The sequence below is a fragment of the Eufriesea mexicana genome, unplaced genomic scaffold (assembly GCF_001483705.2).
Source record: "Eufriesea mexicana isolate 0111107269 unplaced genomic scaffold, ASM148370v2 scaffold472, whole genome shotgun sequence".
Taxonomy (NCBI): Eukaryota; Metazoa; Arthropoda; class Insecta; order Hymenoptera; family Apidae; genus Eufriesea; species Eufriesea mexicana.
Window position 1 is genome coordinate 225,474 of NW_016908628.1, and position 25,691 is coordinate 251,164.

A 25,691-nucleotide genomic window follows, 5' to 3' on the forward strand; every position below is an offset into this window, starting at 1 on the left:
TTTTATAATTAGAAAATTAATAACCATCAAATCCATAAGTTCCACCAGAAACGGTTTTTACAAAATCGCAATAGTTATTTTTTCGATACGCCTTTGGAACATGCTGAACGACAACACACTATGCTAGTAGCAATCGTGTAGCTTTATATCAGTTTTCCTGTTTTTCATCGACTGCATCGTTGTCTGGCTGAACTCCTGCCACCGCTATATACACGCAGTACATATGTACATGCATACATGCCTACATATCGATGAATTCTCTTTCCACAAGTTACGCGCTTTATTGCACAATGATCAGAGCAGGATATTATTCATTTGGGCATGGTAAGCCGAGTTTCATTTCAAAACGCTGCGATGCAAACACGACCGTATGGGCGGTTGCACTTCGATTTAGGGCCATGAAATGAACAATTTACAAGTGTGCACTTTTCGTTTCAATTTTGCGTGCCTACGTCACTGTGGCTGCGCGCGCACGCGCTATTTATAACCCGCGTCGGCCATTACACACCCGCCGCTCGGATATTCCTGCCCCATTCCGATATTGCATTGTCCATGAAAGTTTTGCGAATTTTTAGATAAAATTCAACCGGTCGCATTTCTGGCCCGTGCACCGTCGACCAAGTTCCAACGGGGAAACTGGAGCGCCGAGAATACTCCGTTTAAATTACGATGGGAAATTTAGTCGTGTTCCTTCGAACTGACGGAAAATCGATCTCGAGATCTTTCTGTGGGGTGCACTGCATTTGGTGCCTAGGTTGACGCTTGCAATATTAACGGATGCTTTCGTTTTAGACTCGATATAGCAGACGATATTGGTATTGGTATTGGTGATGCTTTGTTTGCGGTTACTTGGAAATTTCGGCTAGAATGCAAGCGTCTGGGTAGCTCTGTATTACTATAGTTTGTGAAGCTTTTTATTTCTCTCTTTTTAGTCTTTATTTTCCTTTCTTTGTTAATTCAATTAAATTTTGTTCATGCTTTTGTTAAATTCGGTTTATTGGGTAGTATACGCATTTGTATTTGTTAGGTTAAGGTGTCGCCATCTTGCAGGATTAAGGTATCGATAAAATTCGATAACAAGATGGCAGAATAATCGAAGTACAAGTTAGTTTGTTTTGAAATGGTTGTCTCAGAGAGTGTATGTGTATGAGAAGGTGTTCAGTGGAAAATTATTGTTTTGTGATATATTGGAAGATAAAGTAGATTTATAGGAATAAATAATAGAATATTGAGATATATTTATATCTATAGAATTTTAGCTTTCAATTCTGTTTTTATTCATTCATTTATTTTTTTATTTTTGGTATAAATATAGTATATTTGTTGTGGGGTATTTAGGATATTTAGGAAATACATAATGATTTGGTGATAATTGTTTGAGACGATTTTTGAGAATTCTATGAAGGTCAAATTTATGTTTTTAATGGAACCCTATTTTTTTATATCTTTTATATCCTTTATATTAATTAATATAGGAATAAATAAAGTATAAGAGATACGAACAATAAAAATCACAAGTCCTGTCCTATTTTGAGTAAAACATAACATTTTGATAAATCCAGTATGATATTTCATTAATTTAATTTTAACTTAGGTTTATTATGAAATTTTTAGCACTTGCATCATGCATACGTCAATATCAGTCAATACAAGATTAATTAACGTTTATCTGTTAAACATCATAAACAAATTTTTAATTAATAATATAATTTGTTATTTAATTTTTTCATTAATTTAATTTTATGTCAGGTTCATTATGAAATTTTTAGCATTTACATCATGCATACGTCAATATCAGTCGATATAAAATTAACTAACTTTTATCTGTTAAGTATCATAAACAAATTTTTAATCAATAATATAATTTCTTATTCGTCATAATGAAAACAATTTTCAATTTGGTATTAATATAATATGCTGTAATAAACGTAATAAACCTTAATCTTTCGTTATTTACGTACATTCATTTTATTTTTCTTCTTCCGAAATTAATAAAAATTCATTAATAATAATATGAAAAGAAGATAATCAATATAATATTATTCTTCACAATTACATAAATCCTTTATTCGTTTTTTTATTGGAAACATGTGTCCTATAGATTCATAGGTTCTGTCATGCTGTGTCTTCTCCGGTATTCGCAGAATGTGATGCTATTGAGCATTCCATAGATTTATTATAGGTAGAGCGTACAAATCAAATCCCACCAGGACGGCCGTTTTACTATGTCTGAATTTATATTATTTTATTGATTTTACAAGTGTGTTAGTCACTGCACCGTTTGTTTAATAAAGTAACTTATTACAATATTTTGTAATTACATAAATAAAATACAATATTTTATAAAATATCGAATTAAATAATTACAGACAGTTACAAATAGCCCATACTTAAATTTACTTGTGTAAATAAAAATTCGTACATATGGGGTTTAAATTTTCAAAACTGCTTTTATAATTTATAAAAACCTGTTGTATTCTCGAAATAAGAATTATGAGTTAAGAAACTAATTCTACGTGAAAAAATGAGTCATAAATATTCAATGAAATTTTTTCACAGGAGACTTCATTTTCAAGAAAATTGACTGGAAACATTTAATGGTGCACATGCAATTATCTTCTGATTTAATTTGCCGATATTCATAAATATTCTAAATTGAATTAATTGCTTTACATCAATCCTGTTATTGCATTTTTATAAACAACCATCATCAATTTGTCAATTTATCAGTTTATTTATATCGATGACAACTCCACCAAATATTTAAACACAATTTTTCGGAAAACGAAGCCTTGTATTACAAAATTTTATTTCATATTTTCGTTTTATTTTTTCATGCAGATTCACTTTCGACCGGATTATTCCACCAATTGCAAATTACACTGTTTTTACAAAACATATTTCAAGGCGCAATCGTCTTCCAGAAAATAGCGAGAATCCATTAATAATATCCTTATTATTACGAATAACTCGACATCACGTTCAGGTTGTTGTGATGAAAACCTTGTCACTTTGAACCCCAGTTTATTAATTCGAGGAACTCGACGAAAACAATAACAAAGACGGTACGAAGAGAGCAACGACGAAGTTCGTGGCGCGATTCCGCGTGGCAACCAAGGAACTGAGCACGATGGAAAACCGCTGCGTTTATATAGAGCTTAAAATAGAGGGACGAAAGTAAGAACGGGTAAAGATAGAACCGAGAAAAGTGCGGGGAACGGAAAATTCGAGAAAAACAGCTTAGCTGGCGCGTGTGTGTTTCAAGGTTACTCGAGACGAGGAAAACATTCTTAAAGGCGGCAGAGATAAAGGAACGGAGATTGAAAATATTTAGAAAAAGTTGGCGAGTGAAAGTTTGGCGAGAGAAGGAAAATAAACGGCCGCGAGAGCGTAGTTACGCGTGCGCGCCGACAGATGGCGCGACTGTGTTACGCGTTCGGGAACGAAGGAACGGTCCGCGAAGAAATTTATAGGAATCCTATACGACGCGTTTGATGCGATTCCGAGGAACGTACAATGCTCCACGAGAGGCGTGACATTCCCAAAGCCCGATATGTGGTCCATTATGTAAGTTATGATGATTTATACGGGAACGGAAGAAAAATCGCTAAAGGACCTCGCCATTTTCGTTTCCCGGCAGCTGTCCTCCAGCTGTCTGTCATCGCTTATATTCCCTAAACGTTCCAATAAGTTCACCTTCTAAAGGAATGTCACGGTAAGAAACGATTTTTCTTCGTCTCACGGCCGGCCAATCGAATAAAAGATCACAATAACGCGACGGAATTCATTCATGAAATTATTTTCCGCCCCAGAGCACTTTAATCAATTCTCTTTTTTCTCGAGGAACAACTCGAGCAACTGCGAGCAGTCGAAAGTGGAGGTAAATTTACTTAAGTCGGAGAATGACACGATATTTTTATGGAAAGTACATCCGAATAAAAGAATGGAGGGAACGAATTGTTTGTATTCCATAGGCGTACCGATTTGTAGGATCGTTGAAAATTTTCAGCAACGAGGACTTCGGTAAGCGACGAAAGAATCGAGGTACAGAGAACGATAATACATCGATAACCCCATGGTACGCTTTTATGCAGAGAATGGAATTATCGAACAACGTGAAGTGGTATGTGTAGTGGTATCAGGGTTGAAAGGCTATTATAAGTGAATACCGCTATTCACAAGTCACTGGACATTTAGTACATTTAGAATAAGGGTGAATTAATGTTACAGCTATGACATGGTGTCGATATTTCTTAATGTATCAGGTTACACTATGTTCTTATAATTTCCTTATGAAGATGTATTAATAAATATTTTGTTCAGAATTGGTGGATATTTAGTGAGTTATGGATATGGTGAGTTACGAGGGTGCTTATTAAAATTAGGAAATGTATTCAAGTTTCAGTTACTGTGTTATACATATAATGCAATTTTGATAGGTTATGTTAGGACTTATATTATATATGGTGAGTTATGGGGTGCTTATTAAAACTAGAAAATGTACTCAAGTTTGAGTTATTATGTTATGCATATAATACAATTTTTATAGGTTATGTTATGACTTATATTATATTATATATTGTGAGTTATGGGGATATATTATTAAAATTAGAAAGTGTACTCAAGTTTAAGTTACTGTGTTATACATATAATGCAATTTTGATAGGTTATGTTATGATTTATATTATATATTGTGAGTTATGGGGATATATTATTAAAATTAGAAAGTGTACTCAAGTTTAAGTTACTGTGTTATACATATAATGCAATTTTGATAGGTTATGTTATGATTTATATTATATATTGTGAGTTATGGGGATATATTATTAAAATTAGAAAGTGTACTCAAGTTTAAGTTACTGTGTTATACATATAATGCAATTTTGATAGGTTATGTTATGATTTATATTATATATTGTGAGTTATGGGGATATATTATTAAAATTAGAAAGTGTACTCAAGTTTAAGTTACTGTGTTATACATATAATGCAATTTTGATAGGTTATGTTATGATTTATATTATATATGGTGAGTTATGGGAGTGCTCATTAAAACTAGAAAGTGTACTCAAGTTTGAGTTATTATGTTATGCATATAATACAATTTTGATAGGTTATGTTATGACTTATATTATATTATATATTGTGAATTATGGGGATGTATTATTAAAACTAGAAAGTGTACTTAAGTTTGAGTTACTGTGTTATACATATAATGCAATTTTGATAGGTTATGTTATGACTTATATTATATATGGTGAGTTATGGGAGTGCTTATTAAAACTAGAAAGTGTACTCAAGTTTGAGTTATTATGTTATGCATATAATGTAATTTTGCTAGGTTATGTTATGATTTATATTATTTATGGTGAGTTATGGAGAGGTGCTCATTAAAATTGGAAAATGTATTCAAGTTTAAGTTACTGTGTTATACATATAATGCAATTTTTATAGGTTATGTTATGATTTATATTATATGTCTTGTTATTTTATGTTGTGCTATATAGTATATTCAAAATGTTGGATAAAAATATTATTTTATATAAATATTTATATTCTCTTTGATATGCAAATTTTTTTTATATAAATATTCTAATATAATAGTCTTAATATTACATTTCATTTCATAGATTCTTCTCTTCTTATATTTCGTCTACATTTAACACTAAAAATTTATGTATATTCATTATATATATACTATACTATACTATGTATATAGTATTTCATAGAATCTTTCACTTGATAATTATCACATTTAATACTAAAAACTTTTATGGATTTACATGTGTACGTATATAAATGTGTACATAATATATAATTATACATAATACATTCGCAGTATAAAATTTATAGTTTTATATGAATTTAATATATGTGAAAAGTTATATATAAAAAGTATAACAATTATTAAAATCCCCTAAGAAAATCAAACATGATAAGTCATATTAAAAATACAAAATCCACGAAAATCAAATTTTTATTTTCAAACTAATAATTATAAGAAAAGTGGTAAACATAAATCTTTCGTGGGAATTTAAATTTTCAAATATTTAACAAAACATTGTCTCTTCAGCAAATAAAATCAAACCAATTTCTCTGGCAAATCTTTTTCGAAAACCGATGCTTTTAAAAAGCAGTTTCCTATCATAACAATCGAAGGAAACATTGATTTGTGTTTCCAGATACGTACGCATGAAAAACATCGATACTGTAGGAACACATGTGCAAAGTTATCTTATTCGTGCTTGAGTGTACGTGCAATAGTTTATTACGTTTCCAGATAAAAATATGGCATACGTGAGTTATACAGTTTTCAACGATACATTCGCTATTTTCCGAATACGAGAAGTGACACGTAGATTGAACAATATATCCTTGCAAAATGGTTTACGACTGTCTAAACATTTATGGTCGTGAGATAGCATAATAATGCAATAAATATTCGCCAAATTGCTTTCTGCAATTTGGCTCTTAATTTATTAAAATGACTCATAAAACGAAAATGATGTGTTTATAATCGTCATAATTATAGATAAATTATTATACCTATTTACGAGAGAAAATACAACTGTGATTTTTTTAAATTTATTTATTTAAGTCATTAGTTTGTATTAATTTTGATTACAATAGTTGTAAAATTATACCAATGTGATGTTTTAATTAATTATCATATTCAAATAGTTTATTGTCTTTATAAATAATTTACATTAATTATTCCTTAAAATTCTCCATAAAAATCAAGTCTATTAGGCATATTAATTAATCCAAGTGTATTCTTTATGGATTATGGCACTATGGAAAGTGAAACTGTTTTATTACATATTAGTACTCAGGTATTACTTCGTAAAATAAAATGAGGAATATCAATTATCAGTGATTCTAGAAAATGAAAATTTCTTGGATATATTTTGATTAATATTTATAAATGATAAAAAGCACGATATTTGAAAATTTATTTATCAATTCTTATTTTCGTGTCTATCTCGATCCTTTAATATTTCGTACTTTAAAACCTCGGTAAAATTATAAATTGTTTATGATATTTTATTTAATAACAAGCCTCTTGAGACACCTATTACAATTTGCCTCTCATTAAAGAATATTCTGTTTGTTTTCTTCTCATTCAAAGCAAACATCTGCAATTCAAAGCAACATATTGAACCTTGTAAAAGGTACATATTCCTTTTTGAAAAAATAATAGCCATTACTTATTAATATATAAAGTTTTTCATTTTTATTACTGAAACTAAATTTAAATTATAATTATTTAAAATTTTTACTAACACTTTTTTATATTATTAAAATTTTAATTAATAAATGCATTGAAATAAAAAAAATGAAATATTAATTCAATTAAAAATTTTATAAATAAAATTTTTTTTAAATTAATTTTTAATTTTCTAGAAACACTTTCCAGTATTTCTACTATGTTACGACTTATTCCATACATAATGAAATTGACGGGCAATTTGTACATTTATTTTATTTTATTCGATATAATAAATTTATTGATATTTACTATTAAATCCTCTTTTAAATTAATATTGAAATTAATTATCCAAAACTTTAATTTATTATAACTCGTTAAATCTTAAATTTCCTACATTTTGATTTGAATTCAAATTCAGTATTCATTCAATATTCATTTGAATGAATAAGTGCAAAAATCACCAAAATATTAAATAACTGAATATTAAATTTCAAAAATATTATTATCGAATGCACCAAAATATTTAGGTTTGGATTATTGGTCAAAGTATTTAGATTGAATTATAATACAAAGTGTGTAAAATAAATAATGATACAAAGGATCTGACATTTTTGGCCAAAGACTCGATATCATACTTCTTGCAACTTAAAATCCACGTGTAACATTGTATACTATACTTTGTATATTACTGTATAAATTCTGTACTTCTTCAACGTACTGTACATTGAATTCTACCTATGCAGCTCATCAGTAAAATTTCTAAATAGTAAACAGCAGTCTGACGTCCACTTTGTCCAGCTTAATCCAGTACTGTCATTATGACATCATCGATTACTTGAGAGTCGTGGACTACTATCTGCTAAGTCAGTAGTCGAGAGGGATACTCTGTCTGATTCACCCAAGTCGACCTTTGATGCTCTGGAAACCCATACTTTTAGGCTCTTAGCAAAAGAGTCTGACATAGTAGTATATTAGATTTCAGGTCTGAGCTGTAGAAGTAAGAACCACTTTATTCCGTATGGAATATATACTCGGATTATTCCGTAGTAACTTGCGTCTTTACGCGCAAGTGTCTTCATAGCAACTAATCCTGAGAAGATAGTCGTTCCCCAAGTCTTTGGGGATTATCTTGTTCTAACTGTTTCTCCTATATCCGATGATCCGTCGATAACCTATCGATCAGTATGGCTTTCTGATTCTTCGTTGCTGACGATGTTAACTCGGTAGGTATCTCCGAATTCTGGTCAGACGATGGAATAAGTTCCTTCATCCTGTACGAAATAATTATAGGGGCGAGGGATAAGGAGAGGAAGTAAGGGAAGGGCATTGTTGCGGCCCTAGGACCGCAATGTCCCAGGTCAAGTGGAGGACTGTTTTATGTCCTTATTGTCAGGGTCCCTTGACTTCTGTACACTCATCGTCACCTAAACCACCGCTTGAGTAAACCGTAGGAAGGATCAATATAGCACCCTTAAGCTAGGCACAAGGACCCAAATTGTTTAACCCGTTGGCTACTATGGGTGCCAATAGGCGCGTAGAAATTTTGCGTTTGTGGCATGGAGGACGCCTATGGGCGCTTAGAAATTTTACATTTGTGGCACGGAGGGCGTCTATAGGCCCTTAGAAATTTTGTGTTTGTGACACGGAGGACGCCTATGGGCGCTTAGAAATTTTACATTTGTGGCACGGAGGGCGTCTATAGGCCCTTAGAAATTTTGTGTTTGTGACACGGAGGACGCCTATGGGCGCTTAGAAATTTTGCGTTTGTGACACGGAGGGCGCTTATGAGCGCTTAGAAATTTTACATTTGTGTCACATAGGGCGCCTATGGACGCTTAGAAATTTTGCGTTTGTGACATATAGGGCGTCTATAGGCCCTTAGAAATTTTGCATTTATGACACGGAGGGCGCTTATGAGCGCTTAGAAATTTTGCGTTTGTGACACATAGGACGCCTACAGGCGCTTACAAATTTTGCATTTGTAATATATAGGACGCCCATGGGCGCTTAGAAATTTTGCGTTTGTGACACATAGGACGCCTACAGGCGCTTAGAAATTTTGCATTTGTGACATATAAGACGCCCATGGGCGCTTAGAAATTTTACGTTTGTGACACGGAGGACGCTTATGGGTCCTTAGAAATTTTACATTTGTGTCACATAGGGCGCCTATGGGCGCTCGGTGTAGTTTAGCTTTGTGACACGGAGGGCGCTCGTTTTCACGAAAATGGCGCACATCGGATCTCGATTCCTACCGTATAGTACGGCCGCTACGTATCAAAATCTGCCGTAGTCAAGGGGTTAAACAACCACCACTACCGAAAGTCGCTGAAGCTAGCACACACACTCCAATATTATTCACAACCAATTAGTAGACAGATGAAGTTGTAGGAATAGTAATATCTTCTATAGATACCCCACTCCCAATATTCCGTCTCCAAGGAAGAGGTTTATGAAGTGCGGTAGTGTCTTCTTTGTCCTGCTTGATGATGGGCGGTTGTTCCTATGATGCTGGCATAGTTGGTATCCCCGTGGTCGTCGTTGCTATCGATGGGGTAGAAGGTAGAAGGACGACGGGAAAAGAAAGGGATGCGTTTCGTCCCGGACCTGCTAGTGGACTCGTCAGTAAGGCTTGCTTCTAGCAGGCCCTGCCTTAGACCAGGGATACTTAGGTGTCACAGGATCTTCTATTTAAGGGAAGTCGAGGCTTCACCGTGGACTTGTGAGAAAGTCCTCGAACCTCCTTCAAGTAGGAATCCATATATTGGCGAGGATGAGAACTTGGTTGGATTAGTATAAATCTTATAAAATTATTGACAGAGCAGTCACGACCAGATTCTTCCTAAAAACTCCAAGACGACCACACTATCATCATCGAGACCCACCAATAACTCAGCGCAGGAGACTGTCTACTATAGAACTCTCTGCAGTTTAACTATAACCAGGCCTAGCTCTATCAAGTTAGAGTAGCTCACATCCCAGCAACATTGCCACAGCAGCGTAAACGGGCCTTACAACCCCGCGAAACAACATGGTTTTGAATTAATAACGGTAATTGGATCGCGTGCACAGGTCACTATCTGGCTCGAAAGACCAAAAAATGTCAAAAATAGCGAATCTCTCTTGTTTCATAAGCGTTATTATATTATAAGCATATTTTATTCCGTTAAGAAGCCAACTGTAGCGTTCTATTTATCGAATCCCTTCGATGTTGTAGAAAGTTTATCACTCGCCAAATTAATACTGCGTGGCTAGTTGTAATAATAAGGATCCCGAAGTGTGCGTTGATAAAAGAGAGCGTTTATTTATAGAAAGTATAGAATAGTTATAATGGAGACGTTGAACGGAGTACCGTTTCGAACACGCGTTTATACGTGTAAGTAAGATGTTTCAAGGATCGGTGTCGAAGACGGACCGATTTCTCGAATTTGATCTATGTCGCGTCTCGTCGTGTCCTGTCCGGTGTTTTCTCCAGTTTAGTTCCGATTGGGCAAAATAAACGTTGGTGGTGGTAAAGTAAGGAGTTTTAATTGGACAGAGGGTGTGACGGAAGGACCTTTGGCTAAGGAGTAGGAAACTGTCAAGGAGCCGATTTTTGATGGTCAATGACGCGATTTATAAGCGGTGTCCGTCCGTCGCTCGTTGGGTCTGTCACACGTGGATCCCATCTGTCGAGTCTGGTACTTGTAAAAATTCCTAAACTTTCGCCTTTACCTTTGCAACTTAATCCGCTAGAACGGCGGTGAGGCAGATCTATCCTCCGGAATTGCAGTCGCGATATAAAATATATTGTAAACCGTTAGGTCTGTTAAAAGTGTAAGCCTTAGAATAAAAATCATGTTATAAACACGCTCTCCGGGACGGAACATACCTCATAAATTAACGAATACTCGGTGCGAAAATGTATCTTATTTCGAATTCACTCGAGAGGAGTCTATCGCTCCTCTGGAATTCCATGTCGATCAGCTACCAGTGCCTTTCAGAAGTAAATACAACCGCATCAAAGGTGAAGTTAGGCAAAGTGAAGAGGGTACTCCTCTTAGCCCAGCGACTTCTCCCTAATCATCCTTGCAACTCTGGACAGTAAAGTGGCAGGAAAACTGGCTCACCTCTGGCTTGTAATACACTGGAAAGAATTTAGGGAATGGATCCGGGAAAACGAGTTCGTTGGGAACCATTCTGTTCGGTAATTTCGGTCATTCCTTTCATCACGGAACTTCATCCCGTAAGCACGCTTCTCCCCGTACATTTTCGACCCTCTTACTCCATACATCGCATTTACCGTGCGTCAATCACAAGGTTCTTCCATTTAGTTCTTACTAGGCATGGAGAAGGTGGAGGAAAAGCAGGGTCGGTGGCAATCACTTCTTCCTGCAAACAAGAAAGCTGATAGTGATATATATCGATTAGCAGTTTAAGAAGGGAAACAGTATATATTCCTAGCTCTCAGTTGTATCTCCCACGGTAGCTTTTCGCGCAAATATGCTCTGTTATGGGAGAAGATAATGTGTTAAGTAACGTTCTTGTTTGCCAGGTACAGTTATCCATGACAGATATGTACAGGGTGTCCTATGAATAATTTAATTCGCAGCTGTAGTACTTATAGCTGACGAGTTGGTCCATCTATGTGGGACTTTGGGCTGCGTGGTTTTAACGCTTAGTTACATTGATTAATGTCGTCACCCTTTGTAAATTTTGAAAAAGTCAGCTCGCGGAATATTCCGCGCTCGGTGATAGGCGATAGTCGTAGCTCGCGGAATATTCCGCGTTCGGTGATAGGCAATAGTCGTGGCTCGCGGATTATTCCGCGCTCGGTGATAGGCGATGTCATAGCTCGCGGAATATTCCGCGCTTGGATGCAAATGGGTTAAAATGGCAGTATTGTGAGAGGAATCTATATTTGGATGGCGTCACCCTACATCGAGATCTATCTTTGCTTCGTGGAACCATCCGGATTATCAATTCTCGAAGCAGGGTTGAGTGACTCAATGGATTGTCATAGGATCTATTAAAACCTAGCTGAAGGATTCGACGATACACTTTTTGACAGTCCTCCGTCTGCACCACGCATCATAGAAGGTTTCGAGCCTCCGTATATATTTTATAGAATATAACCAGAATCAAAAATTCGTTTCGACTTATTAATTCCATCTTTACCACATTGTACATGTTGTCACGTTACTGGATTGATTTTTCTTATCTCTGAAATCAAATTTCGAAAAATCGTTCGTTTCATTCGTGTCATATTCTTCTGACATGTATGAATTTCAGAAAATTTAATTTTGCGATATTTCCTGAGTGGCTTGCTTCTCTGGAATTTTGAGTTTTCGGGGCGGGAAGTAATCACGGTGAGCTAAATCAACTGAATATGATGGAGGGATAAGCACTGTTTTTTGTTTTCTCGGTCAAAATTCATGTCTGACCTAGATAGGATGAACTGGGATAGTATCTCGAAGAAGAAATTCGATATGGTGAAATACTATCATTTAACCGTTGTAACTTCGATATTGCATGTATATACATGTTGGATGTTCGTGAAATATTCACCTCTGTGTGTGTAAACATAACTTTCAGGTCATTAATTATAATGATAAATGGTACTTGTATAACAATTTTAAAACAATTTATTCTATTTTTTTTCTGAAATGTTATGCATGTGGTACTATTTACAAAATAAAAGGTGCTTTAAAATTTGAATAAATAAAATAAATAATTACTTTCAAAGATTTATTTTACACTAATAAATTGTACATTTGATAGCAATGAATCTTCACTCAAAAGAATTTCTTTTTTTAATTATTAGAATTTGTTAAATTTTTATGGAAAGTGATCCACAGGCCACCCTGTATATGTGCCTATAGTGTCCTGAAAAATTTTAATGTCATTCTAGCTAGAGTATATCTCATTATTAAATAATGTAAAATTTGTTAATACTCCTGAAATGCAGACTATAGAGCTATTTCACTGTATTAGCTGATGCTCCAATCAAGAATTTAACAAGAACCAAGCACCTAGAAAGGACGGTCCTCAAATCTATACACAGAGTACATAATCAAACACATTGTATGCCTGAAGGATCTCTAATGGATGATACTCGCTTGCATGCCCTACTAACATACATCACATTTGCTAAATGACCTAATGTAGGTAAGCCTTATATCAATAACACAATAGAAAAGTAACACGAAATTCACAGGATTTTACAAAATTTAGGATTCTTTATAAAATGACACGCTAACACAATTACAAATTGTAACTTTAATAAATTAAAATAAATCATTAAATATTATTATTTACAATTCTCGAGGACCAACTGCTATTTTATTTTATTTTTCAAAAACTGGATTCAGAAGAATCCACTATTTCCAATTTGAAATAATAAATTTCCTTAAATTCAAAATATTCTTCTCGTCTCCAGTTCAATGAAAATCGATTATCTTCAATTTCGAATAATAAAGTCTCTTCAAACTCACGATATTTTTCTCATCTCGGATTTAAATGATAAAGTTCCCTTTGCCCTGGGATATTTTTCTCATTTTTGTTCCAATGAAAATTAACTGCTCTCAAAATCGAACAAATATTTTGGCCTCGAAATAAAATTCTCGTTTCCTTTAAAATTCGCGCAAATGTACCGTACGATATTACTAACGTAAAGCCTTATTTCTTGTGCAAGAAAAATCCTTGAAAATGAAAGCGCACGTATAAATTCATCAGAACGTTAACACCGCAGTTGCCACAGTACGCTATCGTACGTAACAATAAAAAGACAAAGCGTTTGTCTGGAATAACACGGGAAGTTCTCGCATGCTAGATGGACAATTTTCCAACTTGTTACCACAGAATTGCAAGTGTAAAAGAAGAAAGGCAATCAGGTCTGCCCTGCTGGGATTCGAAGCCATGAGAGATAGTGATTCTCCGTCACGGAAGAGGGCGTAAGCTACTGCCGCCATCGAAGATCCTTTTGCGTCTGATTCTCTCCGCTATTTTTCTTGCACCAGCCTATACTTTCCTCTGTCGAGGTTGCATCGGATACCTCCCGTATCCTACATTCGTTTCCTTGCCTCCTACATTTACAAACGATTACATATTGATGAAACCAGGCTTCCAACATTTCACGTCTTCGGTTTATTTAAAATGGTGGAAACAGAAATGGCGAAATGTCACTCGCAACCGGTAAATTTTATAAAATAATACGAATTACCATAGCACGGTATATTCTACTTGTAACATATGAATTGCATACGTTAGTGTATCAATTGCGGTATCAATCATCGCGTAGTTTTGGATTTGCATTCATTTTAATAAATATTGAATATTGCTTTCAATTATAGTCTGTATTAATCGAAAGCATTAAATGGAAGTGATTGAAATGGGATATAGAATATTTTTTGTTCTTTATGCAATTGAAATACACGAAATAGGGTATAGGTTTGCTGAAAGTGTGAATAGTAGTCATAACGTGTTGCTTTTGTCGTTTGAGGTTAGGTGAGGTTAGGTTCAAAACGATTCAAATTTTCACTGCTCCTTTATACTTTCACGTATACTTTTAAAGACACACGCACCTGTTCTATCACACACATGGAAACAACAGCCATTTTATTTCTCTTTCACTCTGTAAATTATTTTTATGATTTTTGTCAACTTTTATTCGTTAAATTGATTTTCAGTTGGATCGATACGAATTTTCCATATTTGTTTTTTGAACAATTCGGAAAACCTCTTGTTTCCCATTTATTTCACAAAGCAGATTTATAAACAATCACGGAAATTTGATAAATTCTTGCGAAATTGTTTGGAAAATTAGAAAGATGGATGAAAATTTAGCTTGACGAAATATCTAAAACAAAGTTCAAACTGAGATACGAAAATTGTCCATCAAAGTCAAATGAATACAAAATGGCATTAAAATTATTTTAATCAAAATTATATAAATCGAAATTATATTAATATTAATAAGAACTTTTATTTATTATGTTCCTTTTATCTGCAAAATCAAATAAAATTAACTAAATACGAGTGTTATCACATTATATATAGGGTGTTCCAATGATCCAAAATGAATGTGACATTTTATAAAAGAATACCACAGCTATTAGGAAAAATCATTTCGTAGTACGACTATTACAAAGATATAATTTTGTACTACAACCATTAGAAAATTATTTTCCTTTTATCCTGCCACTAATTAATTCGGTTAATGAAGACCTACTATAATGATTTTTCTGTGATAGTATGTTTCAAATTTTATTTATTTTCTCGATGATAATGATTTTTATAACCTTTCCTGTTCATTTTTCATTTTTATGGGCATTTCACTTGCATTCGCGTAATATAGAAAAAGTCAGAAAGAATAAATTTGATAAGAAAAGTACCGAAACACCAGAAATTCAATTAAGAAATGAAAAATATTGCACTATTCTTCGATATTGTATTTAAATTTAATTATTTAGCGAGTTATTTTTAATTAAACGTTTTACGTTTTTGAGGTTAGGATTAGGTCAGGTTCAAAACGATTCAAATTTTCACTGCTCCTTTATACTTTCACGTATACTTTTAAAGACACACGCACCTGTTCTATCACACACATGGAAACAACAGCCATTTTATTTCTCTTTCACTCTGTAAATTATTTTTATGATTTTTGTCAACTTTTATTCGTTAAATTGATTTTCAGTTGGATCGATACGAATTTTCCATATTTGTTTTTTGAACAATTCGGAAAACCTCTTGTTTCCCATTTATTTCACAAAGCAGATTTATAAACAATCACGGAAATTTGATAAATTCTTGCGAAATTGTTTGGAAAATTAGAAAGATGGATGAAAATTTAGCTTGACGAAATATCTAAAACAAAGTTCAAACTGAGATACGAAAATTGTCCATCAAAGTCAAATGAATACAAAATGGCATTAAAATTATTTTAATCAAAATTATATAAATCGAAATTATATTAATATTAATAAGAACTTTTATTTATTATGTTCCTTTTATCTGCAAAATCAAATAAAATTAACTAAATACGAGTGTTATCACATTATATATAGGGTGTTCCAATGATCCAAAATGAATGTGACATTTTATAAAAGAATACCACAGCTATTAGGAAAAATCATTTCGTAGTACGACTATTACAAAGATATAATTTTGTACTACAACCATTAGAAAATTGTATGAATTACGAATTATGTTGACATAATACAACTGATATAACAGACATTACAAAAATTATGTAAAAGAGATAGAACTTTTGCAAATGCTGTTGCAAAAATTGTAACATCACGATAAACAATTACTATAGCAGCCATTAAATTGCTTTAGTTGCCAGAATATCAAATTTTCCATTTTCTAATAATTCCTTGTGGACTATCTTGACAAATGACTACCGCCATTGCTTTTACAACCCAGGAAATATTGTGGGAACGAGAATTTGGCCTAAATGCTTACTGCGAGTGTCCAATGTCAGTCATGCGTGGAAGGACCAAGCGTCTGAATTTAGGGTGAGAAAGAAGAAGGCTACCCAGGGTTTCGGGTGGACGCGAATGTGTCCTGGGAATACCTGCCTGTTTGCCTGAATAGAACGAAAGAGAATATAAAATACAGGGAAAGATGCGCAAGTGTTGGTACATATTTTGTGGAAGATGCGTGCGCGAGCTAGCTTTCGAGTAGCCTTTGTGTAGAGGGAAGAGTCAGAGTTCTTGAGTAGCCTTTGTGGATTGAAGAGTTGGAACTTTTACGCTGTTCCGCGTTGAATTTTACAATTAGGAACTTTTAATATATTTCGTTATAATTTACTTCCTTTGAACTGTTTTTATCCTCTATACCCTTTATCCGTTTTATCTTTTGCCTCCTTTTAAAGAGAGTACAGTAAGAATTCTTGTAGTATCATTTTGTTGCCATAGTTAGTTTAAATTAATTTATATTCAAGCATACTTTTAAATTAATTTATATATAATATTACGTATTATTCAGTTATTGTTTTTATGTTTCACTTTTCTGAAGAGAGAGTATAGGAAGTGACTAATGTTATTTAGTATGTTAATAGTATACTAATATTAAATTAGTATAATAGTAATGTGGTTTACAGTACATAGTTACAATATTACGTAATATTAAGTTATTATTTTTGCTTCACTTTTCTAAAGAGAGCATATAAGAAGTGACTAATGTTATTTAGTATGTTAATAGTATACTAATATTAGATTAGTATAATAATAATGTGGTCTATAGTTCACAATTACAATATTATATAATATTAAGTTGTTATTCTTATTTTACACTTTTCTAGAAATAGCATAATAAGTGAGTAATATTATTTAGTATGTCAATAGTATACTAATATTACATCAGTATAATAGTAATGTGGTCTACAGTTCACAGTTACAATATTATATAATATTAACTTGCTATTCTTATTTTACAGTTTTCTGGAAATGGCATAATAAGTGAGTAATATTATTTAGTATGTTAATAGTATACTAATATTAGATTAGTATAATAGTAATATGGTCTATAGTTCACAGTTACAATATTATACAATATTGTTGTTATTCCTATTTTACATTTTTCTGGAAATAGCATAATGAGTGACTAATATTATTTAGTATATTTATAGTATACTAATATTCAATCAGTATAATAGTAATGTGGTCTATAGTTCACAGTTACAATATTATATAATATTAACTTGCTATTCTTATTTTACACTTTTCTGGAAATAGTATAATAAGTGAGAAATATTATTTAGTACGTCAATAGTATACTAATATTACATCAGTATAATAGTAATGTGATCTATAGTTCACAGTTACAATATTATATAATATTAACTTGTTATTATTATTTTACACTTTTCTGGAAATAGCATAATAAGTGAATAATATCATTTGGTATGCTGATAGTATACTAATGTTAAATGAGAATAATAATAATGTGGTTTTTCAAAAATTCCATGCTCAAACTTGTTCAAAGCTTTTAAACAGGAAAGGATGTTGGGTTCAAAGTATTTTTAACAGAATATCTTCACAGAATAAACGTTGCGTTAAAAGGGACTCTTTAGGTATTGTATTCAAAGTTATGCTAAACAATGTAAACTTAATTTGAATTAAATGCGAAGTTTAGTTTACAGAACACGGCCATGTTAAGTGCAGACTGTCACGTCTGGAATAATTATCACTAAGATATTAAAAAGCAGGAATTACTGTATTATCTATATTCTGTGGTTATTGAAAATTCAATGAGATTTTCATGAATATTTAATAATTAACTGCTTATATTCATTTTATAATTAAATATAATTATTGAATGTGTAATTACTAAGATTTTTAAAGTAATTTTTTATTTCTTGGTTATATTTCTTTATTACATTATAATTTTTGCAAATTGACAAAAGAAATATATCTTCAAAAAAAAAGTATGTCTTAAATTGAATATTATTAAATTTATTTTTGTATGAATTTCATTTAACGAAATATTATCTCACAAACTTTAATCTAACAAATTTTGATATTAAACAAATCAGAATAAAATAAATAAAGAATATTAATAACAACCTAGATATACGTATTACTTAAAACAACATTTGAACACCTAAAATTACAATTAAAAAATATTTAGATATCTCTAAGATATAAAAAAATGGTATCTGACATATATGATACATAAATGATACCTAAACGATTTCATGGATACCCCAAACTTTATTCCAGTCGTGACGTAATAATTAATAATCGTATATTCAATCGATATTTCTATACGTATCAAAACTACGTGATAACTTTATTTGTATCGCCGTGAAATTTCGGTTTTATCGACTCTCGAATCGCCAAACGTTACTTTTCACCGACGACCGAACGCAAAATTGGTAAGCGATTAGCCGAATTCTCGTAAAATACGATAGCGAACCGGATGACGTAAAAATTTCATGGAATCGATTAGTTGCGTTGCCAGTTAATACGAACTGGGTTGAAAAATTCAGCATCGACGCCGTGGTGAATAGTTAAATAATTCTGATTGCGATTTGTGCCTTGCAGCTTGTAGAATGAACGTGTTGTGCATAAAAAAGTAGCCAGTGTGTCAGTGCGCCAATTGGTTTTACTGGAAATACACTCTGTGCATGATAAAATCGTAAACATTGCAAGGGAATTTAATTAAATGATTGATTGGTGGTATCTCGAAGCAAATAAAATATTGGGTTTCAATAGTTTAGTATTTAAATCCTCCTATAGATGCCGCGAATTCGAAACTGGTGTTTATTGTAGGTTATGTCGGTTTAGAATGTCAAGATGGCGTGCGTCAGGAAATTCGATACAAATTTTTTATTGCACGCCAATTACTATTGAAAATTATTAACGAATTATTTATTCATCCGTTAATAATTTTGGTAAATAAGAATAATAAGAGAATATAGTGATTTGATACAATTTTTGAAGGAAAAAATTGACTAAATTAATTATTAATGTTTTGAACAAATTAAACGTTAGATTTTATAGTTTAATATTACAAAATTCAGAAACCACAAAATAATTTATTATTCTTCAGTTGTCTATCGATGACTGATGGAAATTATTAACAATTTTTTTTATTGTTCTATTATCAATTTTGATAAATAAAAACAAGAGAAAAAGGAACCAGTTATTACAATTCTTCAAAAATAAGTTGGCAACCTTTAAGAAATTTAGAAGATTTTGCAATCTGTTTGTTACACATTTACTATCAACAACCACATTTTGAGTATTTATGTCAGAATAAATGAGATATAGTCATTTGATACAATTTTTGAAAAAAAGGATTGAGTAAATTAATTATTAATGTTTCGAACAAATCGAACGTTAGATTTCATAGTTTAATATTATAAAATTCAAAAACCACAAAATAATTTATAATTCTTCAGTTGCTTATCGATAACTGGTGGAAATTATTAACAATTTTTTTTTTATTGTTCAATTATCAATTTTGGTCAATAAAAACAAGAGAAAAAGAAATCAATTATTACAATTCTTCAAAAGTATATTGGCAACCTTTAAGAAATTTGGAAAATTCTATGAGCTGTTTGTTATACATTTACTATCAACAACTATATTTTGAGTATTTATGTCAGAATAAATGAGATGCAATGAATATCGACATTTTGTTAACTGTTCTAAATAATTCAATATAGGTCAGCCTTCATATAAAAGAAATATAATACTGCAAACATCTCTAATAAATTAATAAATTTTGAGATCTCAGATTTTTATAGTAATGTTAATATTAATGATATTTCCAACGTAATATTAAATCAATAAAACAACCCATAGATTACAATAATATTTTTTCCTTTTCATTAGATCTGATTTAATTTTAGTAAATTTTAAATAAAGCTGTATAATGAAATTTGAATATTATTTTGAAAAACTATACTTTTTTTCTAGACAATTTAATGTACGTATGAGGATAATAACGTGTCGTTATGTGGTTAGTGATTAAGCAGTTTTATTGCACGTTTAATTATTAATTATTAGGGGTAGTTAAGGTTGGTTTACATGGACGCGACGATCGAATGGACGCAAGTTGGCGTATCGGGGTGGTTGCCGGGCGACAAGAATAGGAGAGTGAGAACAGATTGATGAGGGATTGATTTGAGAGCATGAAGAGTAAATATAGTTAAACAAATTGGCCTTGTAACAACAAGCTTATGATTTTTTCGCTCTGCTTCAATGCAAGCATCGCAAATATTTCTGCGTATTCGTAAATGTAATAAATAATTAATATACACCGTGCAGACTGCATTTTACATAAATAAACGTAGATAATAGGATTACTCAGCGAAAGATACTCCAATTAAAATATATTAATACTGCTTGTTACGAATAATGGTGTTTATTTAAATAATATATCGATATTAACGTGAACTGCATAGAACCATGGTATTTAAATACAATAAATATTATAACAAATATCGAATGTTCTACTGCTTTGTGATTAACATTTTTATTAATAATAGCATTAATTAAAAATAAAAAAGTAAATTTATGTTCAAAATTTAAATCGAAATATCGGATTTCTATGTCGAATATTCGAATTTTGTTTATATAAGTTTAGGAGTAAAGGCAATAAATCTTATAACAAATATCGAATATTCTACTGCTTTGTAATTAATATTTTTATTAATAATAGCTTTAATTAAAAATAAAAAGATAAATATTGATCCTGAATTAGACAAAAATTTTTATTCAAAATTTTAATCGAAATATCGAATTTCTATGCTGAATATTCGAATTTTGTTTATATAAGTTTAGGAGTAAATACAATAAATCTTATAACAAATATCGAATACTCTACTGCTTTGTGATTAATATTTTTATTAATAATACGTTTAATTAAAAATAGGAAGATAAATATTATTCCTGAATTTAGACAAAAATTTGTATTTAAAATTTAAATCGAAATATCGAATTTCTATGGTCGAATATTCGAATTTTGTTTATTAAGTTTAGGAGTATTACTCGTACAATTTCAAAAAAGTTTTTAGATCTTAGGCTATCACGTTTGGTAGAGATAGAACTTATATTTTTCCTTATCATTTATTCCCAATGCCAGATTGTCTCAAGTGTATCTTCGAGGAGATGAAAAATGGTTTCGATGAGATGAAAAATGACCGACAATGAATGAGAAATGGTTTACAAAGAAATAAATATTCGCTGATAAAGCACGTCGGAGAAAAACTTTTGTTTACTATAGTTACCTTCCGAGCATTTTATCATGTATCGTTTCCCGCACGTCAAAAACATCACAAGAAGCTTCTTTATAGTCATAGAGTTACGAGATAAATTTTAAAATATTCAGCCCTCATACAAGGGGAAATTTCATCATATTTTTTATCCCATTGTCATATAAATGTATTTAATTAATATTAATTCTTTATGCTCCAATACAGTAACACTACTGTCACGACAGTGATAATCAGTAAATAAAAAGAAAGCATATTATTATACAAGTAAATTTACATTTCTGATTTCATTTAAGAAATTTATAATGGTAAAAACGTGTTGGAGTTGTTGGAAAAATTATATAAAAGATTCATAGAGTGCGAAGAATTAATTATTTAACTACAAAAACAATTTAAGGGTTAAAAACAATTTCAAGAATAATTTACTGTAAAAACTCGTTCATCAAGATTCTTAAAACGCTTTTTACGAAGAACGAACTTTCGAATAGTTTTAACGGTGAATATTTTAAAAACACATTATAAACTTTGTGAATTTGAAACAGTGGTTAATTAATTATCCATTTAAAAGTACAAGAAAAAAGTTTGAGGTTATATTTATTAATCATAGAATTTAAAAATGTACGTAATCCTAGGGACTATTTTAGGAACTAGATTTAAGTTGGGAATTGATGTGTCATGGATACAGAAAGACGTAGATAGGGATAGCAAAGAGAGTAAGTGTATAAAACCTAATCAAAAAGTATGAGAGCTTGGTTAGTAATACAAACAGTTGTTTTTTTATATTTTATATTCATTTTTTAAATTATTTTTTATATTAAATTCATTGTTCAAAATACTGACACATTACTTACATATTACTTGCTATAATTATGAGAGTGATGCAAGTCAAAAATGTATAAAAAATGAATTTTTTACTCATTCTGTATTACATCAATTTACTTTATAAAAATTTTAAACGAATTTTGTAAAGTAACAGAAAATAGAATTAATTAAAAATAATAATAATAATAATTTTGATATTAATGTACCTACTACTAATAAATCAGTTTCTGTTTATATTCAATGAATATAGCTTCTTACGAATTTAAATAACCATAAGTATTAATAGTTAATTTTATATCGAGAAAATTGATTTTAAGAGCCACGTTCATTAAATATTTCTTGCTTCTCCGAATGAGTACTATAAGCTCAAAGTACAATACTTATAGTATTACTATAAGCCTTCATTTTGTACCATGTATAATCTAGGCCACTTTATGGTCTATGGTCACATTCAAGACCTGTCTTTATCCATTAACTGCCATAGTGGTTACCAGTAACCGACGATACTAATTTTTTAAATTCATATTTCTTTTATTCTATTTAATTTTTAAAAATTTGAACGACGTAAATAAATAGAAAACTTGGAACAGGAGACATTTCCACCATTTTTTTTATTTGCCATATTGTTTGATAATCATTATTATATCATAAGAATAATGGAAATTTGATCATGGCATGCAAAGTACATGCAATCAAAGTACAGACAGGATGTACTACTTGAAATACCTTCATCAAAAATTCTGTGTAAACAAATCTTTTCAAAAACACGTTCATTTTTATTATTATCTCTGCAATAAACTGCGCGAGATGTCAATTTAACTCGGTCGGTAATTGAAACACTACAATTAACCTCTTTATCATCCGAGTATCAACGCCAAGATAATACTTAACCTAAAATTTATTCACCAGATCCCACGAACTTTCATTTTCGTCCATCCCGATAACCTAACCTGTCATAATCGACGGGAAATACGCAGAAGAACGATTTGACTGAAATTTATAAGAAAATATACAGCGCGGAACGCGGATGCACGAAAGAGTTACCGACATGAAGGTTAAACGTGAACAGATATATCGATCAGTCGATTCGATGGAAATTTACGATGCATGGAGCAACAAGCGCAGGGAACGTGGGAACATAACCTAACAAGAGAAAAGTAAGTTTTCGATTGTTTGGCCTGGCGTTATATCGGGAACAACTTTCGTCTCTTTGTGAGAACGTGTTTGCATTCGTTGATAGGCGGAACAAAAGAAATGCTTTTTTAACTTCTCTTTGCTGTTTGGTCCGGGACAACGCGGCTGTGCGACGAGATGCTTGTTTCTAGAATCCCCTCTGGTAGTTCTTCCTCCTAACAAGCGGCCCTTCAACGAAACGGCGCGCTTGAGTGTTTATCGAAATCAGTCGATTGATCGGTGAATTACAAGTAACATTTACGATCAGCTGTGTGAACAACTTTACGATACTGTGTCGAAAATTTGTCCAAACTTTGTACTCTGACCCGCCGTTGCTGTTTTTCACCTACTGTTTGCTGGTGAGTGAGATTGATCACAGGTTTGTAATTTAATCTGAAATTAGGAAAGCAAAATTTATGAGTGGAAAGTTTGGTGTCAGTGTAATACCATGTTAATACGTTATTATTAATGTAGGATACCAAAAGAAATCGCAAATCGGCTATTGCCAACAAAAACAAATTGTAAACCGATCGATATCTTCTAGAAGCAAATCGAAAAGTTATTCTATATAACAAAATTAAATTGCGTGACTCTTCTACGGGGAGGTGAAGCATAGGTTAAGGAAAGCATAAAAGCGTGGTCCTTGACAACCAAAACAGAGTCCTTGGAAATCGGTTGTGACCAACACAAGCGTGAGTCGCTTGGTGTTGGAAAGAGAGTTTTAAAAGAGTGCGTCTTTGCGTGTTTTCGTTATCTTGGTGTTCTTTCCCTGAGTTAAATCAGTTTACGAGTTTTGAGTTTGTGTTATCGTGTTCTTGTTCTTTCGTGAATTTTCGGTGTCTCAAGACCAGTATTCGCCATCCTACATTAATAATAATAAATAATTATTGATAGCTATAATAGTGTCAATACTATCAGTGAAACTAAATAGTATTAGTACTATTAATAACAGTTATTAAATAGTATTGGCAGCGGTATTAATGCTATTAATAATAGTTATTAGATAGTGTTAATAATAGTATTAATCCTGAATACAACATTTATTAAATAGTATTAGTAATAGTATCAATAATACTATTAATAACAATTAAATAGTATTAATAATAGCTTCTTAAAATATTCTTAAATTTTCTTAAAATAGTATTTTAAACATTCTTAAAATAGTATCGTGATAAGGAAATAAAATAAGGGTTTAAAAATATAAACAAATTTTTTAAATACAAATATATGATTTCCAAGACAGATGGCGTTATATGTAAATGATTAATTCCTCGTATGAAAGATGCGTTTTACATTTACGATATTCCTTGTTTCGTGTATTTATTTTATCGAGCAATTTCTAACAAATTTCAATCAATCCGTTTCATACGTAAAAATACGCGATTTAAATGTATTAATGATATTGCTATCACTGCTTGCGACATTTCAAACCATTATCTCTCACGTTTCTCCTCTCGTATTTTGCTACCCCGATAATCTCATTGCATCAGAACGTTCTCTACATATTGTTAAATTCATGAATATTTCGCAGTACGTTTGTGTTGAATTAATCTTCTATGATCAAATTCTCCCCTATTAAAGAACAATTAATTTGTCCTTTATTATGTATATTAAATATACATAAATATGTGAAATGTTATAATATAGGAAAAAATAATTTGTGATTATAAAATATATCATAAAACATAATGTCAAATAAAAAATGAAAAATATAATATAAAATATGAAATAAAAATATAATATATTCTAATATTGCATAGCTTTCTATCTGAGAAAAGG

The 25,691-nt window shown here is 31.5% G+C and overlaps 1 long non-coding RNA gene across 2 annotated transcripts in view; it reads left to right on the plus strand.

Annotated features, from left to right (window-relative positions):
* Positions 1 to 25,691, plus strand: part of LOC108545516 (uncharacterized) — a 232,606-nt gene that overhangs the window by 65,966 nt on the left and 140,949 nt on the right. Inside the window, exon 3 of one of the 2 annotated variants that reach the window (XR_001890091.1) lies at positions 17,631 to 17,652. The exons of the other annotated variant lie outside the window; for it this stretch is intronic. This is a non-coding gene — a long non-coding RNA (uncharacterized LOC108545516). The remainder of the gene's footprint in view (positions 1 to 17,630; positions 17,653 to 25,691) is intronic. 2 annotated transcript variants of the gene reach the window in all.